The sequence below is a fragment of the Dermacentor silvarum genome, chromosome 2, assembly GCF_013339745.2.
Source record: "Dermacentor silvarum isolate Dsil-2018 chromosome 2, BIME_Dsil_1.4, whole genome shotgun sequence".
NCBI lineage: Eukaryota > Metazoa > Arthropoda > Arachnida > Ixodida > Ixodidae > Dermacentor > Dermacentor silvarum.
The window spans coordinates 96,611,970-96,633,103 of record NC_051155.1 but is presented as its reverse complement, the minus strand read 5'-3'; the positions used below and the strand labels follow the sequence as shown (position 1 = coordinate 96,633,103).

The 21,134-nt window shown below is 45.5% G+C and overlaps 1 protein-coding gene and 1 long non-coding RNA gene across 2 annotated transcripts in view; both read left to right on the top strand.

Moving 5' to 3' along the window:
- Positions 1-21,134, top strand: part of LOC119440239 (glucose dehydrogenase [FAD, quinone]) — a 690,341-nt gene that overhangs the window by 401,184 nt on the left and 268,023 nt on the right. The window lies entirely within an intron of this gene.
- LOC125943103 (uncharacterized) overlaps positions 4,507-21,134 on the top strand; it is a 246,778-nt gene continuing 230,150 nt past the window's right edge. The window contains exons 1-2 of the long non-coding RNA XR_007465554.1: positions 4,507-4,635; positions 11,156-11,300. This is a non-coding gene — a long non-coding RNA (uncharacterized LOC125943103). The remainder of the gene's footprint in view (positions 4,636-11,155; positions 11,301-21,134) is intronic.

The window sequence follows — 21,134 nt, the reverse complement described above, 5'->3', positions numbered from 1 at the left end:
TTTTACTCAGAACCCATTAACCCTATTTGGAAATGTGTTTCATCTAAACAAGTACCGCATTCGTAGCACTGCAACGGACTGACCAATGATACTTTTACAGGATACCATGGCGACAGTGGGGAAGTCCCTGTCAGTTTCCCTAGTTCTCATACGAAGGCTAGCGACGTGTTCTTAGAGGCTGGCCGAGAACTTGGTTACAACAACGACGACTACAATGGGCCAAACCAGACAAGTAAGATACAAAAAAGCAAAGCGACGCATGCGTTTGTACTTATTTTTACAAAGTGCAAATTGTTGGAATATCATAGTAAATATGTGCCGAAACATTGGCTGCATGTACGCAAACAGAGGAGCAGCAGTTGCTACCTATTCACCTTTGAGGAACGTAATCGTTTCTTATTGATTTAAAGGAAGCTTGACGAATACAATTGATACATGCAAAATATCCCTAATATTTCGGAAGCATGTCGAAGATTTCATCATGTCTTCTATTGTAAACATTGAATTTAGGCTTCATATTTTAACTTTGATAAAAGTTGTGATATAGCACCAAGGGGCCCGATAAGGGTGCAGAGCAGCTGACAAATACCATTTACCAATCTCTGGAAACATATGCACTACCGGCGTCCGTAATCAATTGTTGCATTAAGATGACGTATTGAACGGAAGAAAATCCTGTGGGATTGAAGCGTCTAAAAAAGAATTACAGCCAATATCAACGTATTTCCATCTACTGAATATAGGTAGTGCTAAATGCAAACGTGCTCGTCCTTGGCAAATTCGTTAAATAGGTTGTATCATTGACGGAGCTAGGGAAGAGAAATATCCCCAATGAGGACGTATAAACACCGGGACGCTGACTGGCGATTGTTCATTAGGCAATCTGAATATCGCTAAAAGGCAAAAAGGGCAGCCAAAACCACGTCGAGATATCTTTCATAATATTTCCATATTCGCCACTGAACAAAAACGTGAGCCTCGTACCAAGTACGGACAAGTACAGCAACATTGCAACCGGTGTGGTTTAAAAGAGACCATTCAGTTCGCGATTTTATCGCTAAATTTAACGTTCCTATTTTGAACATTAGTGTCAACACTATAATTTTTCCCACTGGAATCATTCTAATGTTGATTGTGTTAATGTGTGCTATGCTTTGGTACCTTGATAGCATATGCTCTTGTGCAGTCTCCGCCAGGATGTGTTTTGTAGCGTTAGCTACACTGGCCTAGCCAAGCCCGTTTCGCGCGGCACATCAAGAGCCGTGTTGCGCATGCGCAAGGATCAGTGATGTCACACGGCTTGCGCACCGGAGGCACCGGAGCCGGCACCTCTCGCGCACTCCGCCGCCGCCGCGCGCGACTCACCGCCGCCGGTCTGCGCATTCCAGAGGAGTGACGTCGTAGCCGTGGTAGACGCACTGGCGCCGGCGCGCGCTCGCTGTGCACGCCGGCGCGCGCTCGCCTTCAAAGTATGTCTGACACTGCGCTGGAGCCGCTGTGCTTCTGACTGGCGTTTGCCAGTGTGGTATAGCCATGGAGCGCAAATGCTGCTCAACAGCGCAGAAGAACGGAGCCGAGAAGAACTCCAAATACTGTGTTGGGGCCATAGAGACGGCAGCGTGTTACTTCACTGATCACCGAGCCGTCTTTGTGGCAATAGAGAAGCAACGTGACGTTGAGCAAAAATAAATATACATGTGCCACATAATACGTATACCGCGTGTGTCATTGGAGCAGCAGTAAGCATGACAATCAAGCTAATCCTTGACAATCTAGACAACCAGGAAAGCTAAGAATAATCAGCTGAACCTTTGCTAACGCTACGTATATCCTTGCATAGCCGAGATAAGTCACTGCAACTTTTTTTTCTCACTATCTTGACGGCAATACTCGGAAACAAGTATAAATGCCCCATAAAAGGGTTCTTGCGTTCCATTTCTTCCGTGTATTTGTGCCATCTTTGAACAAGCGCTCTATTGCATTTCACAGTAATATTACTTTTTCTCGTCGTCATATCTGCAAAAACTGGTGTTGTGAACGTGCACAACAATATTGGACATAATACGTAAAACATTCTATGCTTCAAGAGTAGTTGTAAGCTCCAAGTGATCTTACACAACTCCATGAGTGTGGCAAAGCGTAACTTTCTGAAAGCTCGAGAAGTTGGTCGTGATCAGTGTGACAAATAGGAATGCATGCAGGAGAGCGACGTCGCGCTTTGCCAATGCATTCCGTGTAGCCAAAAAAAAATGAAACAAAAAAATGAAATCGGTATACTAACTGTATCGGAATAGTGTATAGCCAGTCTGGCAACGACGATCCCTATGTTGTGTATAAAGGGCAAGCGGCCGCAATAAATTACACTTTTAGTTCTGAATATTATGTATCTGCACTTCGACGCATTGTGTCAGAAGTTCACGCCCATCGCCCGCCCGCTGACACGGTGCTATGGAAGCATTGCTAGCGCCGGAGCGGCTACTGGTGTCCGATGCTCCTGCAGAAAATTGGAGAAGATTTCGACAACGAATGGAGATTTACTTCAAGGCCACAGCGACGACGCCGGAGCGGAAAGAATGCCCAGATGGCAGCAATATTGGTTCACGCGCAAGTTCAGGACGCAATTGTTATTTTCAAAACCTCTCAACTGACGGCTAAGCAACGCGATGATTACAAAGTAGCTGTGCAGAAGTTTGAAGACTACTGTATTCCAAGGCGGAACGAAACATACGAACACGACCTCATTAGAACGCGCCAGCACCAACCATTCGAGCAATTTTCGAGGGATGTTCAGCTGAAGTAGCAGAACTGCAATTTTCGAGTGCTGAAAGATTCAATGATGCGAGACCAACTCGCGTGCGTCACGAAAGACACCAAACTAAGGGCAAGAGTTCTGCGAGAGCGAGACTTTACGCTGGAAAAAGCAATTGAGCAACGCAGAAATTTCCGCCAGTCAAAACCAAGTTTGGGAAAAAGGCAATCCCGAGCTATACGCTGCACGAACAAAAACAAACGCGAACCACAGAGCTGCCCAAGAAAGGAATGCCTACTGTCAGCGAAAGCATCAGCCCAGGATGTTGCCGGCATGGGGCAAGACATGCGGCATTTTTCAGGAAAAAATCTACTCGCAGCTTGCTGCAAGGCGCTAAAAATGTTCAGCAAGTTGACTCTTCCCGAAAGGCACAACAAGAAAGTGAGGAACATGATGACGATTTCCAAATTATAGCGGTGAGCGTCAACGACGTGTCAAGTAGCTCGGGAGGGGCAGTCGCCACAAAGCTGCCTGATCATGGCGCAAGACTTAAGGTTGACAGGAGCGCCCGTGCCCTCCGTTTTCTCCGCACTATTGGTCTAAAACTTGTAAAAAAGTCGTACTTTCGCCCGAAAGGCGAAACATCGATGGCGATAACAAATTAGTAGACAGCTATGCGAAGTAAGGATAGTAGTAAGGATCGCCCGCATAAACTTGCAAAATTTCGCTTACGAACTAAATTAGGAAGCATGGACGCCATGTTTGTTAGGCAATCATGAACATGACCGCGGACACTCCCTGTCAGAACGCTGGCTTCAGGAAGCGCGGAAGCACCAGCGAGCGAAGTGACCTTCGTGCTGTCTATCGCTCGAACGCAAACCGAGCGACGAGAACGCAGCACGCACAAAGGTACGAGCTATTGGCGCACCTGCTTTACCACGAGCCCCCCCCCCCCCCCCCCCCCCAGCCCAGATCGCTTTAAAGATAGGGCTGCAATACACAATTGCTGCCGGAGTTGGATTTTCAGCACATTGGAGATACTCCGATTATTTTTCTCGTATTCCGCCTCATTACATTATTAGTCTTGATGTTTTAACCAGCTTCTCAAATAATATAATTTAATGAGAAGTGTCAATGAGAAAATTGTAGAGCTATATTGCCGCGCGACAGGAAGCTCGTGGCACTCGGTGTATAATCGCGGGATTTTTTCACGCTCACTAAAACAAACAATATTAGCTTGGTTCTTTCCGGTTACGTGGCATTTGCATATCTTTAAAACTTGTTGCATGATAGTGGGAACAACATCTATATAGTTATATCATAAGAAACCAACTTATGCTATGAGTAATCAAAATCGTGCCACTCGGTTTCTTTTCCTATCGTTCGTGTATATGCTCATATTTTACAGGCTTCTCACGCGTACAAAATAACATTAAGAACGGAGAGCGCTGGAGTTCCAGTAAATCCTTTATCACAAATGACGTTCGCAGAAGAAAAAACTTCGACGTCGCACTTTATTCGCACGTCACTAAGGTAAGAGACCATTTTCAATTCATGTTTTCTGCACGCTAAGACAATGTATATTATGGCCATGGTTAAAATGTTTTACACGGCCTGAAAACTTCATAAATCGGCTGAAGCCAAGAGTATAGTATTGATTGCTCTTCTTCTCAAGTAGGAAATAATATGCTGGCCTCTTAAGTGAGTGGTTTTCGCAGGTTCTTTTTGAAGGAACAACTGCTGTAGGAGTGGAGTACAAGCGCTACCTCGGAACGCACACTGTTCGGGCAAAGAAAGAAGTAATTCTTTGCGCTGGAGCCATAGCCTCTCCGCAGCTACTGATGCTTTCAGGCATAGGACCTCGAGAACATCTCGAGTCTCTTGGGGTAAGAGAACGGTTTGATTTTGATCGCTGATATTCACCTAGTGCTATCGTCGAGCTTATGTGCTGAGAATGAAAACCTATCTATATGAAATCTCCTAAAAAATTAGTACATCGTGCAGATTTATCTTATCACAAAAAATGTGGAACGCTTCGACCTTTAAAAAAATACGCATATCCAACGCACACGTTGAATCTTTGTGAAGGGAAACTTTACTTAGTAGGCCTCGTTTAAATGCATTAAAACTGTTTGATTGGAACGCGCATTGCATATAGCGACTACGTGTCTACGCCCGCCCTATCGGCAAAACCGGACACCCACACACCGCGACCCACACAAACGCTGGTTTCACTTTATCCGATGAAATCGCACTTTCCATTACGCATCTCCGGGATCAGCCCAGTTTACTGTTGCCCTTGTCTGCAGAATCCACCCACTTTCCGCGGCGAGAATCCGACCAAGCTAAACCACGGGAAAACGTAAGCAAATGAAGAATTGCTTCATAAATATAGTGAGATAAGCACTTAAAGACGTATATTTTTGCCATTGGTATATTTAGGTTCTGTTCTCTGTTTCACTGCGTAGTACTTAGAGAACAATGCCTTCCCCCGGCTAGTTTGGGTGGTGGTGATATACAGAAAGTTATATTTTGTTATTTTGCTTAGATGGTGTTACCAGCGGCCTGTTAGCAGCTAAAGCGTGAGCCGTACATTTGACAAGAGAGGGAGTGCCAATCATCGTCGGAACGTCTGCATCACTTTAGACACTACGAAAAGATGAAGAAATGTCAGAAGTGGAAAGTCAGATAGCAAGTTAAGAGAAACGTGTTTTAGGTCTAACTCTTTAAAAATGTAGATGGCTGCAAAAAAAGCAGAACCCTTCCCCTACTGTGATGCTAGCAGCCAGCGAAGCTGTGACTATGGCTGGTCTGCTATTGTGAATATTGCTAGAGTGAATTTATATATTACCATTATTGACTATATTGAGTGTCATCGGCATGTTTGTCAAAGAGCAAGGACACCGGCGTCTTGTTTTTCGCCCGGCGCGACGGCCAAGTAGTGCGTTTGCTACGCCAAGTCCTCCCCATCGTCATAGACTAGCGTATGAGCCACAGCGTTTATAGCCGCGGCACACTGCACGGCTCGTCAGGATCCTGGGGTCAGGATCCTGGAACATGTGATTAAACGAGCGTCCGTCCCTTAGTAAATCCAAAAGGCAACTGCTGATAACAGCGCTAGCGCCATCTCTACGTCATGAGACAAACTGGCACAACGATTGGTGACACGTGCTTCCGCCGAGCATCGCGACATGTGTGAAAGAGGCATCCGTCGGCGGTGGTGATGGGTAAAACAATGGACCTTCTATCATTCGTTTTGACACCTGTGCTAAGGCACAGCTGGCGGGAAACCGCCCCACTCATGGATCTAGGCCGCCACGCATATGGAGCCGTGTCACAGACCCCGGCGAACGAGGCGCAGACGCCGGACTAAATTCCAAAGCCGACTTAACAGCTTCCGAAAATAATCCCACGAAAGCAAGGACAATTAAGAGTGGGCTCTTTGGTGCGCCAGCGAACGCCGGTTGCTGTCCGAAGACCGAGTCTAAGCCCAGAGTTGTCAAAACACAAAAAAATATATTCTTCACACAAGGCAGTTACACACACACTTGCACACTTAGACTAGACAAAACACAATACAAATCAGATGGGTATTCACAAAACATAAGAAAATAATTAACGACAAGCACTAAGAGTCCAACACGTAAAGTACAAAATAAATAGGAACACTAAGTGTCGAATCGTATTCACCGTGCTGGTTGGTCTTGGAGTCAGACGACCTCGGCGTAGCTCGCGCAATTCTCGAAGAAGGTACTTCTTCCGGAAATGCAGACGCTCGATGAACCCGTCGACTAGCTTGCCGGGGAATCCCCTTCTTCCGCAGACGCTCGGTCTTCACGTTACATCACTTCACCGGTGCGGACTGAACTCTCTGAACTCCTGAATTCCCGAATTCCACTAAACGATTCTCGCACGGCGGTTATATAGTTTCCAAAGGCGTTCTCGAACATTCTTATCGGTGTCGTGATCTCGTAGCATGGCCAAAGCTTGGGAAGCTTCGCGTCTTTTCTCATACCTTCGACCGCCGTCTGAGTGTTGTCGAGGGGGGGGGGGGGGGTGATGACTCATGCTGTTGGCGCGCGCGTACACGCTGTAGTTATCTCTCTCTCGACTCGCCGGGTGAGAAGGTGTCTCGGCGCGCGCGTGTCCTCTCTCTCTCTCTCTCTCCAGTTAACGTCGCTTCGTCGAGTCTCTTCCAGACGTTTCGGCGCCGTTGTTAGCGTTGTTGTTTGAGGCGTATGCGCTCTCCCCCTCTGTTGAAGTTGCCGCGGGGCCGGCGTGTTCTTTCGCTGGCTTACGTGACACCCGGCGCGCGCTTGGATTACGCGCTCTTTTGTGACAAGCCGAGATATGTTGATCTACTTGCGTTACCGGGTGCGATTTCCTGAAACCTAGCATATAACAGCTTGCCTGTAAAAAAAAAATCTTGCATATGAAGACACCACAGATAAAAATGAAGAAACAGTGGACAAGTAGGAGGAGTAGATTTTAATGAAGAGAAGGGAGGAGAGGTCGGCCTGGAGAGCGTGTCTTTAGCCTGCTACTCGTCACTGGGGTAAGGGGAAGTGGGAGATACAGGGAGAGGTAGGTGGCAGGTGATTATGATATCTACTATCAAGCTACTATTTACTACTATTTACACACTTTGTCCAATGCATGGTTGTGCACTTTTCACACACTACACGCTGGACACTACACGCAGTGTACAAGGTAGTGACGTCACCTGGGGGCAGGTTTCATTCCGCGATTGTTCTAGGAAAGAACGAGTAGCAGTACATATTTCTTTTTGTTTACGGAATTCGCAAAGTTTTGTAACGTTTACGAAGTATAGTTAGTCTTGAGTTTATATTGAATGTATGCTTCAGTGTTCGTTCTAGTTAAATTGTTGGCAATTTCAAAAGCACATTTAAGCGGTGTAGCCTTCTGCGATGCTGAAGAGGGAATCGCGGAACGATTGCGAAATTCTGTTATTTAGGCGTATCTGTTGTATGTATCATAAGTGAATCTAAGCGCTTTGTTCCGGGCGCTTTCAATGCGGGTAGTATCCCTCTTAGTATATGTATGCCTTACCAAGAATCCGATAGATATAGCACGATTGGTTAAAGCGGTGATGACCGCAGCAGCAGCAGCCAAAGCCGCCGCCGTCTGCAAAGTCCACGAGGGTTCGCAAGGAAAGATCCCCAATAAAGTAGACCAAAGCCTCCCTGAACAAAAACTCCGGCTTAAGAGAAGGCTCTAGCTCTGGGTTAACCTTAATTTTTTCTTGTGGCCTATGAGGAAATCGCATGCCTGCTTTTATGAGATACTCGCTGGACCGATTTCAATCAAACTTCTTGCCACTCAGAGTGAAAATTAAGTTGTGGTAAATAGTCACAGGCCTGCGTGGCGCACGCAGCACAGTCACAGCGTAAGCTGGTGGAGCGGCTTAAGAGTAGCTCCAATTTCGGCACCACGCACAACAGGGTCTTCGCGGCAAAGTCTCCTTGCCTAGTTTTTATGACAACGATCAACTGTCCGCCCAGCATCGACGGCGAACTGCGGCTTGTAATGCTCTCTGCACAGCAGTCTGCTGAGCCCGAACATGCCTGGTTGTAGCCGCGCACGTAGCTCTACGATTTGTTTCTGCAGCAGCGATTCGTACCTGGCGAGGAGACGCCATAACTTGTAGCGAAGAGCTATCCAGAATACGTGGCGCACATCTCACATCCCTTGACCCGTGGCACGGTATGTTGATGATGATGATCATAATTTTTTATTGGAATCTGCAAAACGGGCTGGTGAAAAACAGTCACCTTGCCTGCTTGAGTTAACCAGGTCCAGTTACATGCAGCAAGCAACTGCTATATGCCAATTACATGTCGGGCACGCTGCGTTTGCAGGCACCTTAACTAGATGGCGTCACCATACTGGCGGAGGCTCGGGATCGTGTTGATTTCGCGCCTCGTCTGAATCGCGTTTTCTCGTCCGTGCCCTCGAACCTGCCTAGGGCGCGTTTATAGGGCATTTTTCGGCTGCGTGAAAGCAAGCGCTTGCGTGGCTCAGTGGCAGAGTATCTGACTCTCATGCAGCGGGTGCGGGTTCAATCCCGGTGGGAACCTGGTACTTCATCTCGCATTACCGGCGATAGCGGTTATGGCCACCGGCGGCAGACACCATCGCGAAATGGCTATTGGAATGAGCCCATAACAGCTTACACTGTGATATTAATAGCAACAGTGTCAATTGTTCATAATTTTTCAATAGAAACAATTGAAATTGTTGCTATTACCAACGTAAACACCGACGTTCTTACGGAAACTGCCGGCAACTGGTAAGCTAAAAAATTGAAGCAGGAGATTTACAAAAATCTGCGCAATATTATAAGCCACTCCACTCTGTGAAGGTGGATGACAACGAAGCTATTTAGCACACGCCAGAGACATGACGCAGAATTTTGAACAAAGGTACGAACACATTTATTGTCTTGATCGGGGGTCATTGTTACGAAAGGTACGCACTCACATTGATTGTCCTCATTGGGGGGTAATAATTGGCTCTACCGCTGGATATTTGGTGTTTGCGACCCGCCGGCACCGACTGCACTCGCATGTGTTCTCACCGTCACTGTTCATAAGCGCGTTGCTCCTCAAGAGTCTAGAATACGCGGCCTCCCCATTACGAAGACAGAAGGGAAGTGAAATTGAAAATTGAGAACGGCAACTTGTCTTTCTGGTTTGTTTATATACCGCCGCTACGGGAGAGCGCCAGGAAAGGACACTAGATGTGCAAGCTTGTAGAACGTCGACAAAGAGAGGGCGGTGCGAACGTAGACATCGCCGACACGGGTCGCACAGCGGGAAATCTATTAGAATCGGTTGAATTATTCTTAGCACAGTCTCGCAACGAAGAAGAAGAAGCGCCGCCTTCCCGGAGAGAGCCGGTGCTCACGAGCACGTGCAGCGAGAGGCTACCGGAACGGCGGAGAATAAATAGTATGCCTGATGCTTTAAACCTCTCTTCTTGTCAGTAAATCGTACGCCATCTTAAACAAAGCCTTTATTATCCACCTATGAGTCTACTGATCTTGAAAATGGTGCCTATCGATAACTAATCTACTCAAAATTCATATGCTAAGGACGCCGAAGAGCCAGCTGTGAAAGATGACGACGACGAACGCGCGAGCAGTGGCACGAGCGCGTTCATGCTGACCAGCCAGCTGCGGAAGAAGACGACGAAGAACGCGGGAGCAGAGGCACAAGTGCGTTCGCGCGGGACCTGAGGTTTTGCTTACGTACACGAAAAATTCACGGAACCCCAGCCTTAAACAGCTGTAAAAGCAGATGTCGCAGCTCTGTAAACAGCATCGATGTACTTGCAGGGGACATAATATTGTTACTATGGCTACAAGAAGTTTCAAAAGTCATATTCACAAATCATTGGTTTATGACTGAAATAAAGCTTCTTCAGAGGAAGCTTTAGATCGAAATATTTTATGTGTTCAGGTAACATAGGCACTGGACGAACATTCAGATCGCTCCACCTTAATCTGTTGAAATAATCCGAATTGATGCCCATCGGCCAGAGACACCAATGTCAGTAAGCTCAGGTTATTTTGCGGAGCAAGAACACACCAAGATTATCGTGATCTATCCAAAATTTAGGTTCTTACGGCTGATTTTCGGCCGGTTTAGTGGCAAAGACGCTCGGCCTAATTCACACAGCAACCTCTTCGACTCCCCACTTCCCCTTACCCCAGTGAGGAGTAGCAGGCTAGAGACACGCTCTCCAGGCCGACCTCTCCTCCCTTCTCTTTATTAAAATCTACTCCTCCTCCTCCTTCTCTTCGACGAGGACACACACACGCAAATACGCATGCGTGCACACGCAAGAGTGTGCTTAATCGGGCTGGTTGGTTCATGAATAAAGATGTAAAACAGCGCGAATGACAGGGCAGAAGCAGCGAATGACGTTCACCCAATTCGAACACATCTTTTTAAATCCACGCTGTCATGGTCGGTACTGTATATTTGAAAAAATGTTCACCTGCTCACAGAGCAGGTGAACATTTTACAATATCTACGAAAGATACTGCGAAAGTGCTTCTTTCAGAAATTAGTGATGTATTTCAAAGCGCTGCATAATAGGTAAGTTTATCCCGCTTTAGATGAATCCATATGTGTTGCTCGAAGGTGCGCGGTTGGTCATTTATTGCCTTATTTAAAAGGAGATTATATCGCTTTTTAGGGTACGAGAATAAGGAGAGCGCAAGCTTGAGTATTATATCCTCGTGTCGTTGCACTGCGTTGTAGTAATAACATTACTCTCAATATCTAACTCATGCCTCCGACCCGATATAAAAGTGTCTTGCGAAACTACAAATGTTCTAAAGTGTTTAGTCTCCCCAAGCGCACGTCTCACATATTGCAGATAAAGGTAATAGCAGACCTTCCTGTCGGCGAAAATCTATTCGACCACGTCACCGTGAACGGAATAGCGGCAACGACTGCAGAGAACATCGAAATCAACTACTATTTACCGTCTACAGTGCCAAAGTATTCTCTGTTTAGAACGGGTGAGTGGAAACGCAGAATTGCGATTGACGTCTACTTTGTGTTTCCATGCCTTTTATTACATGTTGCTAAACGTGAATCCTGATACATGGCATCTATCCATCATACGTACGTGCATATGATATGCCTAATAAACCTGCCCAAAGACAGATATCACTCCATGAAACTATCGTAAGGCTGTAATATGCTTTATAGCTGTTTCCGTGTAAAGGCCAGAGTCTTTGTGGTGTTCACATATCCCCGAAATTAACTGTACTACGCTAATTTTTTTTTCAGAGAAATACTAATCAATGTGCGCTCACTACATTGTTTGATATTTCTCTAAAACTAAATTTAGCGTAGTATAATTTATTTCGGAGATATGTGCATGGAGGTTAAGTTACCTAGGAGCGTTTTTGTTGAAATAGAAAGAAATTAGTAGCATTTATGAGAAGCGGATGCTGCGAGTATCTCCTTGGTCGATCCATTATGAAATTTAGCAACTTGAATTTTGTATTAATTGATACATCTGCGTCTTGCATGGTAATGGAAAAAATTGGTACTGCCTTTGAAAAACGCTGGAAGCATATAATAGAAAAACTATTTCTGGTCTAATCTATAGTTCACACAATACCATTACATGCACATAAAAATGACTAATTCTTTAAGGGTCCCAACTTTCTGCAGTGCTCTCTCAAGGCCGGAAAGGACAAAATTTTCCTACTGCCGTCACGTTATTGGCGTCAATTAAATGGGAAATGTACGCGTCCTTGGATAACGGTGGAACTCTGTGCGAACGATTACTTCTGACGACCATGAAATTCAGTAGGAGCAAGAAACATTCCAGATATCAAAATCGATTTCACATCCTTAATCACCACTTCGGGCATCGCAATCTTGAGGCTTAGAGATTACGCAATGTAGTATGAATATACGTACATCATCGTCTGAAATCCGTTAGCGAATCTATTTAAACTCTTGAGACTAAGGTTCAATGTATTTAGGGTCACATAGCAGAAACTTTACATATTTCTTAGTAAAATCATTTTCAGCTACCATGTCAGTTGTCGATGGTGGACAATGCACTTGGTACACTTTAGATAGAACACAACTATCTGTCAACTTGGATATTGAAAAGAATGTGGAAAATAAAGGAGGTGCTCACTCATGATGTGAAAGCGGTGCATTACGATATTTGTTTACTGTTTAATAATGTTGTCATTATTAAACAGTAAACAAATATCGTAATGCACCGCTTGGATTGTTTGCATTGTACAATGGAAACCTTTGTGGAGATTACAAATTTCCAGTTACCTGGCCTACAGAGTAACAATTAGAAAGTTTACGAAACACCCAATCCGTACAAAAATGCATAGGGCACGTAAATACTACCATAAAATTATCAAACGAAATAATGATGAATATTTACAATTTTATTGTTTCAGGCCCACTTATCCATGCTTATGGCGTTGAATGTGTCGCCTTCTTGAGCACACCCAACGCCGATCCGACGCTTCCGGACATTCAATTTCTTTTCGTGACACTCAATCCCACTACTATTGAAGCGGGATACATTGCCAGTGTAGTAGGAATTTCACAGGTAGGATCCTAATTTTACATAACTAATGTGCAATAAAAAGCCTGATGAAGAAGTTCGCATACATGTGCAACACATATACAACCAGGACTCAACAAAATTCGCACATAGGTAATATCTAAAAAATTAGAGCCCTTTCCCTGTCGAGAAAGGGGGGTAACCGAAGCTTGTGGCAAGACGACGCTGTCGCATGCGTTCCGCGTCGTTTGCCCTAAAGTCAGGGTCAGCGGCTCTTCGCTTACGTTTGGCCTCAACATCGCGCTACCGCAACTCGGGGTCTGCGGCTGTTCGCTAATGTTTCGCCTGGGCTTTGGGAGTCGTCATGCTAGAATCGGCACATAGACGACGAGCACTTTCCCGAGCGAGTTCGCGACGCCGTTCCTTAAACGCAGCCTCGCCGTCGGCGGAACGCACGCCGCGCGGCCTTCCCATCCAGGCGCCGAAACTGATCTGAGGCGAGGGAAGCCAGGCGGAGCGCGCGCCACCCCCCTTTCCTTCCATTTCCCTCCCCGCGACACACCAAACGACCCTGATTGGTCGCGCGCGTGCCGTGATCCGGCGCCGGCGCAGCTTTTTCCTCACCTGCTCTACGACATTACAGTGTTTGATACGGTAATACAATCTGGCTAAATCTCAGCACGCATCCCCAGGAACAAACTTCCGAAAGCCCGCGAAGTTTCGTGTTCATAATTATTCGTGGATCGAAGCAAACTGCCCGTGATTTCACATTTTCCTATTCTAAGCCTGTACTTTTTCAAATATTACCATTGAAGACATATTGGATGCATAATTTTTAACAATTAGTGGTTTTCCCCGCGGGTTGTAGTCGCGCTTCGAACCCATGACCATATTGATGTCGCTGGTCATTTGTTTGGAACCGTATTTAAGCCTCGCCTTCGCGACCATGTGAATTGAGATTGTGCGCAGGCCTGGAAGATGTGCTTAACCCGACAAAGCGATTACGAGGTGAAGGCTTTCGCGAAGCTTCCCCAGCAGCTGTGGTGATAGTACATCGCCGCAAAGTAATGATGCTAAAAAGTGTAACATACCATTTTGCTACCCAAGTATGGCTACATGCTTCCAAACCTGTCAGGAAGGCATATCATGAGTGCCCGTTCCTTTCTTCGCTATAATTTCTTTGCACGACTCACAAATAAGCGTAATATATTTGAATGTGTGCTAGCGGTTCATTCTGCTCTAAATAACGGTGAACTTTATATATACTTTTTTGTGCATAGTGCTTTTTCGTTCCGCCTAGTGAACTGGCACCTATAAATGGTACGCCGGAAATCAGGTTGTGGAGAAATATAATGACCATGCTATGAATAAACGATTTTATAATACCCTATAGTTTACTAGTCGTTCAATTGTGTTATTATTGGAAATTTTCAGATTTTTGAAAATTATTACAAGCTGAAACAAGGGCAAAATGTATTAATGATTGTGCCAATTCTTCTGCGGCCAAAGTCAACGGGCTTTATCCGGCTGAGAAGCGCCGATCCTGAAGAATATCCGATTATTGATCCTCGATTACTCACAAATTCAGCAGACCTTGACACACTAGTCGCAGGTAAGTAATCAAAAATATTTCTTCAACTTCACTTTAAGACAGGACACACCTAAGCATTGTGCTCCAAAACAAGGCCTAAGGTAAACTAAAAGAAACAGTGGTTCTAAGTTAGGTAGGGTGTGGAGGTATTCAGTTGATGCGCACACCGTAGATGCGTGCGACTTTGAATCAAATTATCGCACGCCCCTTCTACACGCCTGATGGCAACTAAGAAAGGTGGTACATTTTTATTAACACAGAATAATGCCCACAAGAGCGCAAAACTTGCTATTACGCAGCTCTTTAGAAGGTGCAGTGGCAGCAATCATCAATGTTTGTGCTCTGCCCTGGTACTGTGCTCTCCAGGCCCTTTAATCCTATTTGCCTATTACTAACTAGCCCTCAGTTTGAGGCACTTTCTTTCGCACTGTTTGTGCGCCGCCATGCAGTGAGTTATTAAAACAAATATTTTGAGACTGCATGGGCATGCGAAAGGGCAACTTATGGTACAGCTTTCCCAATCTGCTTTTATTACATTTCAGTCACTAGCTCACCACAATTATTCAGAACTTTTTTTGGGCCGCGCCCACTTCGCTGACTGTTACTCGAGCTCTCGAAAACCGTGAAAACTCCCACCTCATCTGACGCGTAGACAATGATTATGCATGATTACGCAGAAGAAAAAAAATAGAATTCTTTCTGATTGTAGACCTTTTGCAGCATTAGCCTTCCGCTATTCGTTTAAATTTCTCGAGCAGTGCCCGCTTCAATCAATCAATCAATCCTTATTTCGCATTCATTCATTTACAAAAAAATGAACGCTGGGACAAGAACTAAAAGCTGCTTGTTTGCAGCTTGACGAGGTTCTTGCCCATATTCATGACAACGGAGGCATAATAAAATAAAGTTTGTACACATTAGTGTGCGCAATGTACAATTCAATGACAGAGTGTATGTGAAAATGTGTAAGGTGAAATGTACAATCAGCGTTACAAAGCAGTGTGTTTAGTCAGTACAAATGACATATGAATATACAGTATATATCAGATATACATAATTATTTTTGATTGCTGAAGGGTTAAAATTTATCATATTACATTCTATTAACATACGAAAACACAGACAGCAAATAAAGGTGTGCATAATTGTCTTGCAGGTTACATCCTATATGCGAAAATGTTACACATGGTGAAAAAGAAAAAAAAGTTCTTGTAATTCTGGTTGAGGTACAGATGTATAACTGCATAGAAACACTAGTATTCCTGCATGTTATTGAAACGTAAAAGCACCTAATTAAAAGAGGTAAGTAGTGACTTCTCATAGCCAAAGGAACGCTATGAAAATAATTACTCAATTTGAATTAGGAAGTGTCGTATTGTTTTCCTAGTAATTATAGATATATCGACATCCTTTTCATGTAGTTTATTTAATAAGGATGGAACGCGATGGGTTAAACGATTTGATCCATAATTCGTACGGGAGAGTGGTAGCAGCCATCTCTTTCTTTCCCTAATGTTGTAGGATATATCTGTTGGTTCTGTTAGGTTGCACAAACCCAAGAACGCTTCATTGTTATATTTAAAATACCTCTGGTATTTAAGGGCAAGGTTAACTTCCTATAAACTTGGTAGACAAATGATATTAAACTTCGAAAATAGTTCAGATGTATGTGCGTCGAATGGCGCGATTGCGATATGACGAACAGCCTTTTTTTGTAGCAGTAATAATTTAGTGATATTTTGCTTTGACGTGGTACCCCACACAAGGTTGCAATACATTAAATGAGATGAGAATAGGGCATTATAAAGGATCAGCTTAACTTTAGATGGTATCGTCTCACGGAGTCTACAAAGCACGCCGCAAGCTTTGTTTAAACGGGATGCAAGAAGTTCCACATGTTCATTCCACATTAATTTTTGATTAAATATAACACCCAAGGTTTTGACGTTAGGAACAAGTTCAATTACTTCAGAGCCAACCTTCAACAGGATGTCTTCACTCAGATGCTTTTGTGGAGGTGCAAAAATAACAACTTTTGTTTTTGTTGTATTTAATTTGAGAGCACTGACCTTGCTCCATTCGGCCAATTCTTTCAGTGTGACATTTGCCAACAATGAGAGATTGCCGATATTACGAGACTGAAAAAAGAGGCTGGTGTCGTCCGCATAAATTATAAAGTTCGCGTCATTAGATATGTTGACAATGTCGTTAACATATATATAAAATAATACTGGCCCTAGTATACTTCCCTGGGGAACGCCCTGTGTAATTTCCCGGAGACGTGAGTCTTCTGATGAAATTGAAACGAGTTGTTTTCTGTAGTTAAGATAAGATTGTAAGAGCTTCAAAGAAATGCCCCGAAACCCATAATGCTCTAGTTTAGTAAGCAAAGTCTGATGATTTAGCCTATCAAATGCTTTAGAGTAGTCCACGAAAATTCCTAGCGTTAATTCCTTATTTTCAAAACCATTTAAAATGAATTCTTCTTGGGTTAGCAGAGCCAATTCAGTTGACATTCCCGCACGGAACCCAAATTGTTTATTTGATATGATGGAATGTTTATCACAAAATGACTTTATTCTTTTACAGATAACTTTTTCTAGTCCCTTGGACAGGACAGGCAGTACTGAGCCTGGCCTGTAATTCGACAGCATATTTTTGTCACCGGACTTGAATAAGACTAACTTTCGCGTGTTGCATTTTTTCAGGAAAAATTCTAGTTGACAGTGATAGGTTAAAAATATGAGTAAGTACTGGTAGCAAGAGATCAAGCACGAACTTAACAGGTCCTATTTGAAGAACGTTCACATCACGGGATTTACTATTTTTTAATGACATTAATGTCGTGTAAACTTCATGTGGATCTGTAGGTTGAAGAAAAGCTGTATGTGCGTTGCGTGTGCCCAAATAGTTGGTTACTGATTTGTCGTGAGTACTTTTTTCCAGACTGGTGAAATAATTCGCTTCACCTGTCAAATCTTAGGCGACGTCGGAAAGCCTCGAAAACTGACCACGTCAAATTGGCGTGTATGCATTAAAGGCGAATTATTATGCCAAACAAAGCTATATTTTATTTTTTCGAATAGCCGGAGTCTGTCCCATCTTAAAAGGAACAATACATGGCTGTCCACCAATGATTCTGGCACTAGCTACTCAGAGCTGCCGAGGAGAATGGATTGTTCTGCACATAATCAAATATATTGCGTGAAAATACAACGTTGTCGAGCCCTTTTGTCCACGTTATACTCACTTTCCTTTTCTCCCCTCTTTCAACGTCTCCTCTTGCTGTTCTCGCACAAGATCATGCTGTCGTAGAGCCTCTCACAAAACCGCTTGAACAAGGAAGACCTTGGCCTTAGATGGATGAAAGAGTCGTGGAAGACCTTGACGTGGAAAGACAGATACTTATAGTGTTTCGTATTCAGACGCTTAACGGATATGTTTGTCGAGTCCACAGCAGCTAAATAGGCAGCGAGTTGGGAGCTTGTTGTGCATGCGAGTTTCGACTCGGTAAGTGCTTTCGGTCTTGCATGACTTTTGCCGGCAACAAGAGACGTGCTGTCAGATGGACCGCTACTTGTCGTCTGCACTCGCTTATTTGCCGGTTCGTTGGAGTCCTGCACACCATTAGTCAACGACTTACAATAATGCGGCTGGCGTTGAGCTTTGCGGTAGTCCGGTAAAGAAGTCTTGCACATTATTTTACTGTGATAGCAAGTATACGGACAATACTACCGTGTTCAGCCATCGGTACCGCTGTTGCCGCATTATGCTTGTATTGACGGCGCATGGGTGGCTACAAGTTCATGTGAAAAAAGTCAAAGGCCTGCAGGTTAAAGAACCCCAGGTGGTCAAAATTAATCCGGAGCCTTCTACTACGGCGTGCCTCATAATCAGAACTGGTTTTGGCACGTAAAACCCCAGAAAGAGGAAGAAGACCTGTAGCGAAGCCAGGTATCGGTTTCTCCGAGCTTATAGGAAAAGGACGTTACCCAATACAGCCATGTGCTTGGCGGCTGCGCCTGATAATACAGGGTGTTAAAAACTAAGCTTTATGGTTTTCTTAAAGTTAGGCACTGGGAGGCATGCGAAGACCACCTGTGCAATTAAGTTATGTGGCTAAGGGGGCACAAAGTGAGATGATAATTATCGCTGTGAGCAGCCCAATTAACTAAAATTGAACAATTATTTTTTGTTGACTGCAGTGGGTATGTTTGTATTGAAAACTTAGAGACAGTCGAGTTTCTACACAGTATCAGTCGGAAGAATTATTCTAGCGTGTCCGTGCTCCGAGATATCAGACTCCAAATTTCAATTGTCGTACTGCGCAGAATAATCGAGAATAAAGACGCGACAATTCTCATGAATAGCAGTGAATGATCATGAAGCTCACTCAGTGGCCACTTCTGGGGAGGGATGGCGGTGCCATCTTCTCTCTTGAGTCGTGGTGGTGTGTTGACTAGAGGAACGTTCTTGAATACGGGAGTCACGGTCCGCTCCAACGCAGCAACCACTACGCTGGTTGTTTGCGATATGCGAATCACCGCGTATGAAGACTCACGACGCCACCTAGAAGAATAACGATGTGGTGTAGTAGGCGAGAGCGCGAGCCAGCGTCTTCATGTTTTGTTTCCCACGCGACGTCATCCTTTTACACAAGGCGCGCATCTGCTCCCGTTTCTCTAACCACGCGACGCCATCCTAGGCCCGCGCGCTGGCGTTGGCCGCTGACGTCACGCTCCCCCACTTTGCAGCCGCGGCTCGAGGCTTCGCCCCGCTTCGCCCCGCTTCGCGAGAACGCCCACTCAGATAAACGGATCCGGTGAGCTTGAGCCTCCTATGCTTAATGTACGACAATAAAACTGCGAAGTTACCATGAAAAACTTGTAGCGTACGAACGGTACTGTGCTCGTACTGGATATTGTCAACGTGTAACTGTGATCACAATGAGTGCTACAGTTAAAAAAAGTTGCCTATGCGTAGTCCTTAGTTTAGCTGTTAGTTGTTATTATTTATATATGAACACTTCAGCAAGAGATCTCTTTCATTAAGCAGGTTGGTCACGGAACCGATGACAGCCAATGAGGCAACCGTTGACAACCCAAGGGGAAACTAAGTTAATCAGGCGCGAAGGCGCTCGAGTGGACCTCGGCGTGTTTGGCAAAAGGGACGTCCCCTCGTTCATTCGACGCCACCGACGGGACGAGTAAGGCACGCCAGGCGCCAGGAGGTCCAAGGTGTTCATGAGAAAAAATAACTATGGCAACTTCGCGACACCACACTCCTACGGAATACAACTAAGCTTGTGAGCGAGTAAGCTTTACTTCTACATGGCTGATACCACTGGTACTCGCGAAATGCGTCTCACACGCAGCACAGTCACAGCGTAAGCTGGTGGAGCGGCTCAAGAGTAGCTCCAATTTCAGCACCAGGCACTCCAGGGTCTTCGCGACAAAGTCTCTTCGCCTCGTTTTGACGAGAACGATCTGAACTGCCAGCCCGGCGTCAACGGCGAGCTGCGGCTTGTAATGCTCTCTGCATTGCAGTCTGCTGAGCCCGTTGATGCCTGGCCGCGCCGGCCTGTGACGTTTGCAGGCACCTTAACTAGATGGCGCGACCATACTGGCGGAGGCTCGGATCATCTGCGCTCGGTTTAAAGCGCATTTTTCCGGTGCCCGATAGAAGGCGCTTGCGTGGCTCAGTGGTAGAGTATCTGGCTTCCTCGCAGCGGGCGCGGGTTCAATCACGGCGGGAACCGGGTACTTTTTTCGCATTTCCAGCGATAATGGTTGCGACCGGCGGACGCCGTCGGCGGAGGCGGCGGACACCATCGCGAACCAAAACGGCTATTGGAAGGAGCCCATAACAGCTTACTCTGTAAAAGTCACAGGCGTGCGCAGCACACGCAGCACAGTCAAAGCGTAAGCTGGTGTGGTGGCTCAAGAGTAGTCTAGAGCACGGTGTAAGAAGATAGGTGTTCCGACGGCGCGCCCGCGCTGGGGCGAGAGAGCGGCCACTTCGTGTGACCGGAGCCTTGGAGAAGCGGCGCAACAGTGGATAATTTACGACCTCCGTCAGCATTTAAACAGCCATACCCAAAGATATGCAATTTTTCGTTATTTAGACGCGAAATCATGAGCAGGAAGAAGGTTTCATGCCAGTTACATTCAAAATACCGTCATTTCGAACACGAGAGAGACGCGTCGTCTGCTCGAGCAGACGGGGCGCTGCGCTTACCGCTGCTCGCCGCGTCGGAGTCAATCGGAATGTCGGCAGAAATATAGAGGGACGTTCCTCCAACCAAGTAGAGTCGTTTTAAGCTAGCGAACGACATATATTCATCGAAATAAAGCACTTTTGCCGCGCGTGCCCATAAAAGCGCCAGCAAAGCGAGCAAAAAAGTGGCCCCCAGAACATGTGCTGCCCCTTGCGGCGGCGGCGTGCGTAGAGTCACACTAAGTGGCCGCGCCTCGCGCCGCCGTCGGATCACCTTCCTTTTTACACCGTGGTCTAGAGGCTCAAGAGCCATCTAGTTAAGGCACCTGTAAACTCATCGTCCGCAGGCGCAGACGACGAGATGCCATTCAGAAGAGGTGCGCAATAAAAAAAAGCGATCCCCAGCATCCGTCAGTATGGTGTTGCCATCTAGTTAAGATGCCTGCAAACGCAGCATGCCCGACATGTAAGTTGCAGTTGTAACGCTTGATTGGG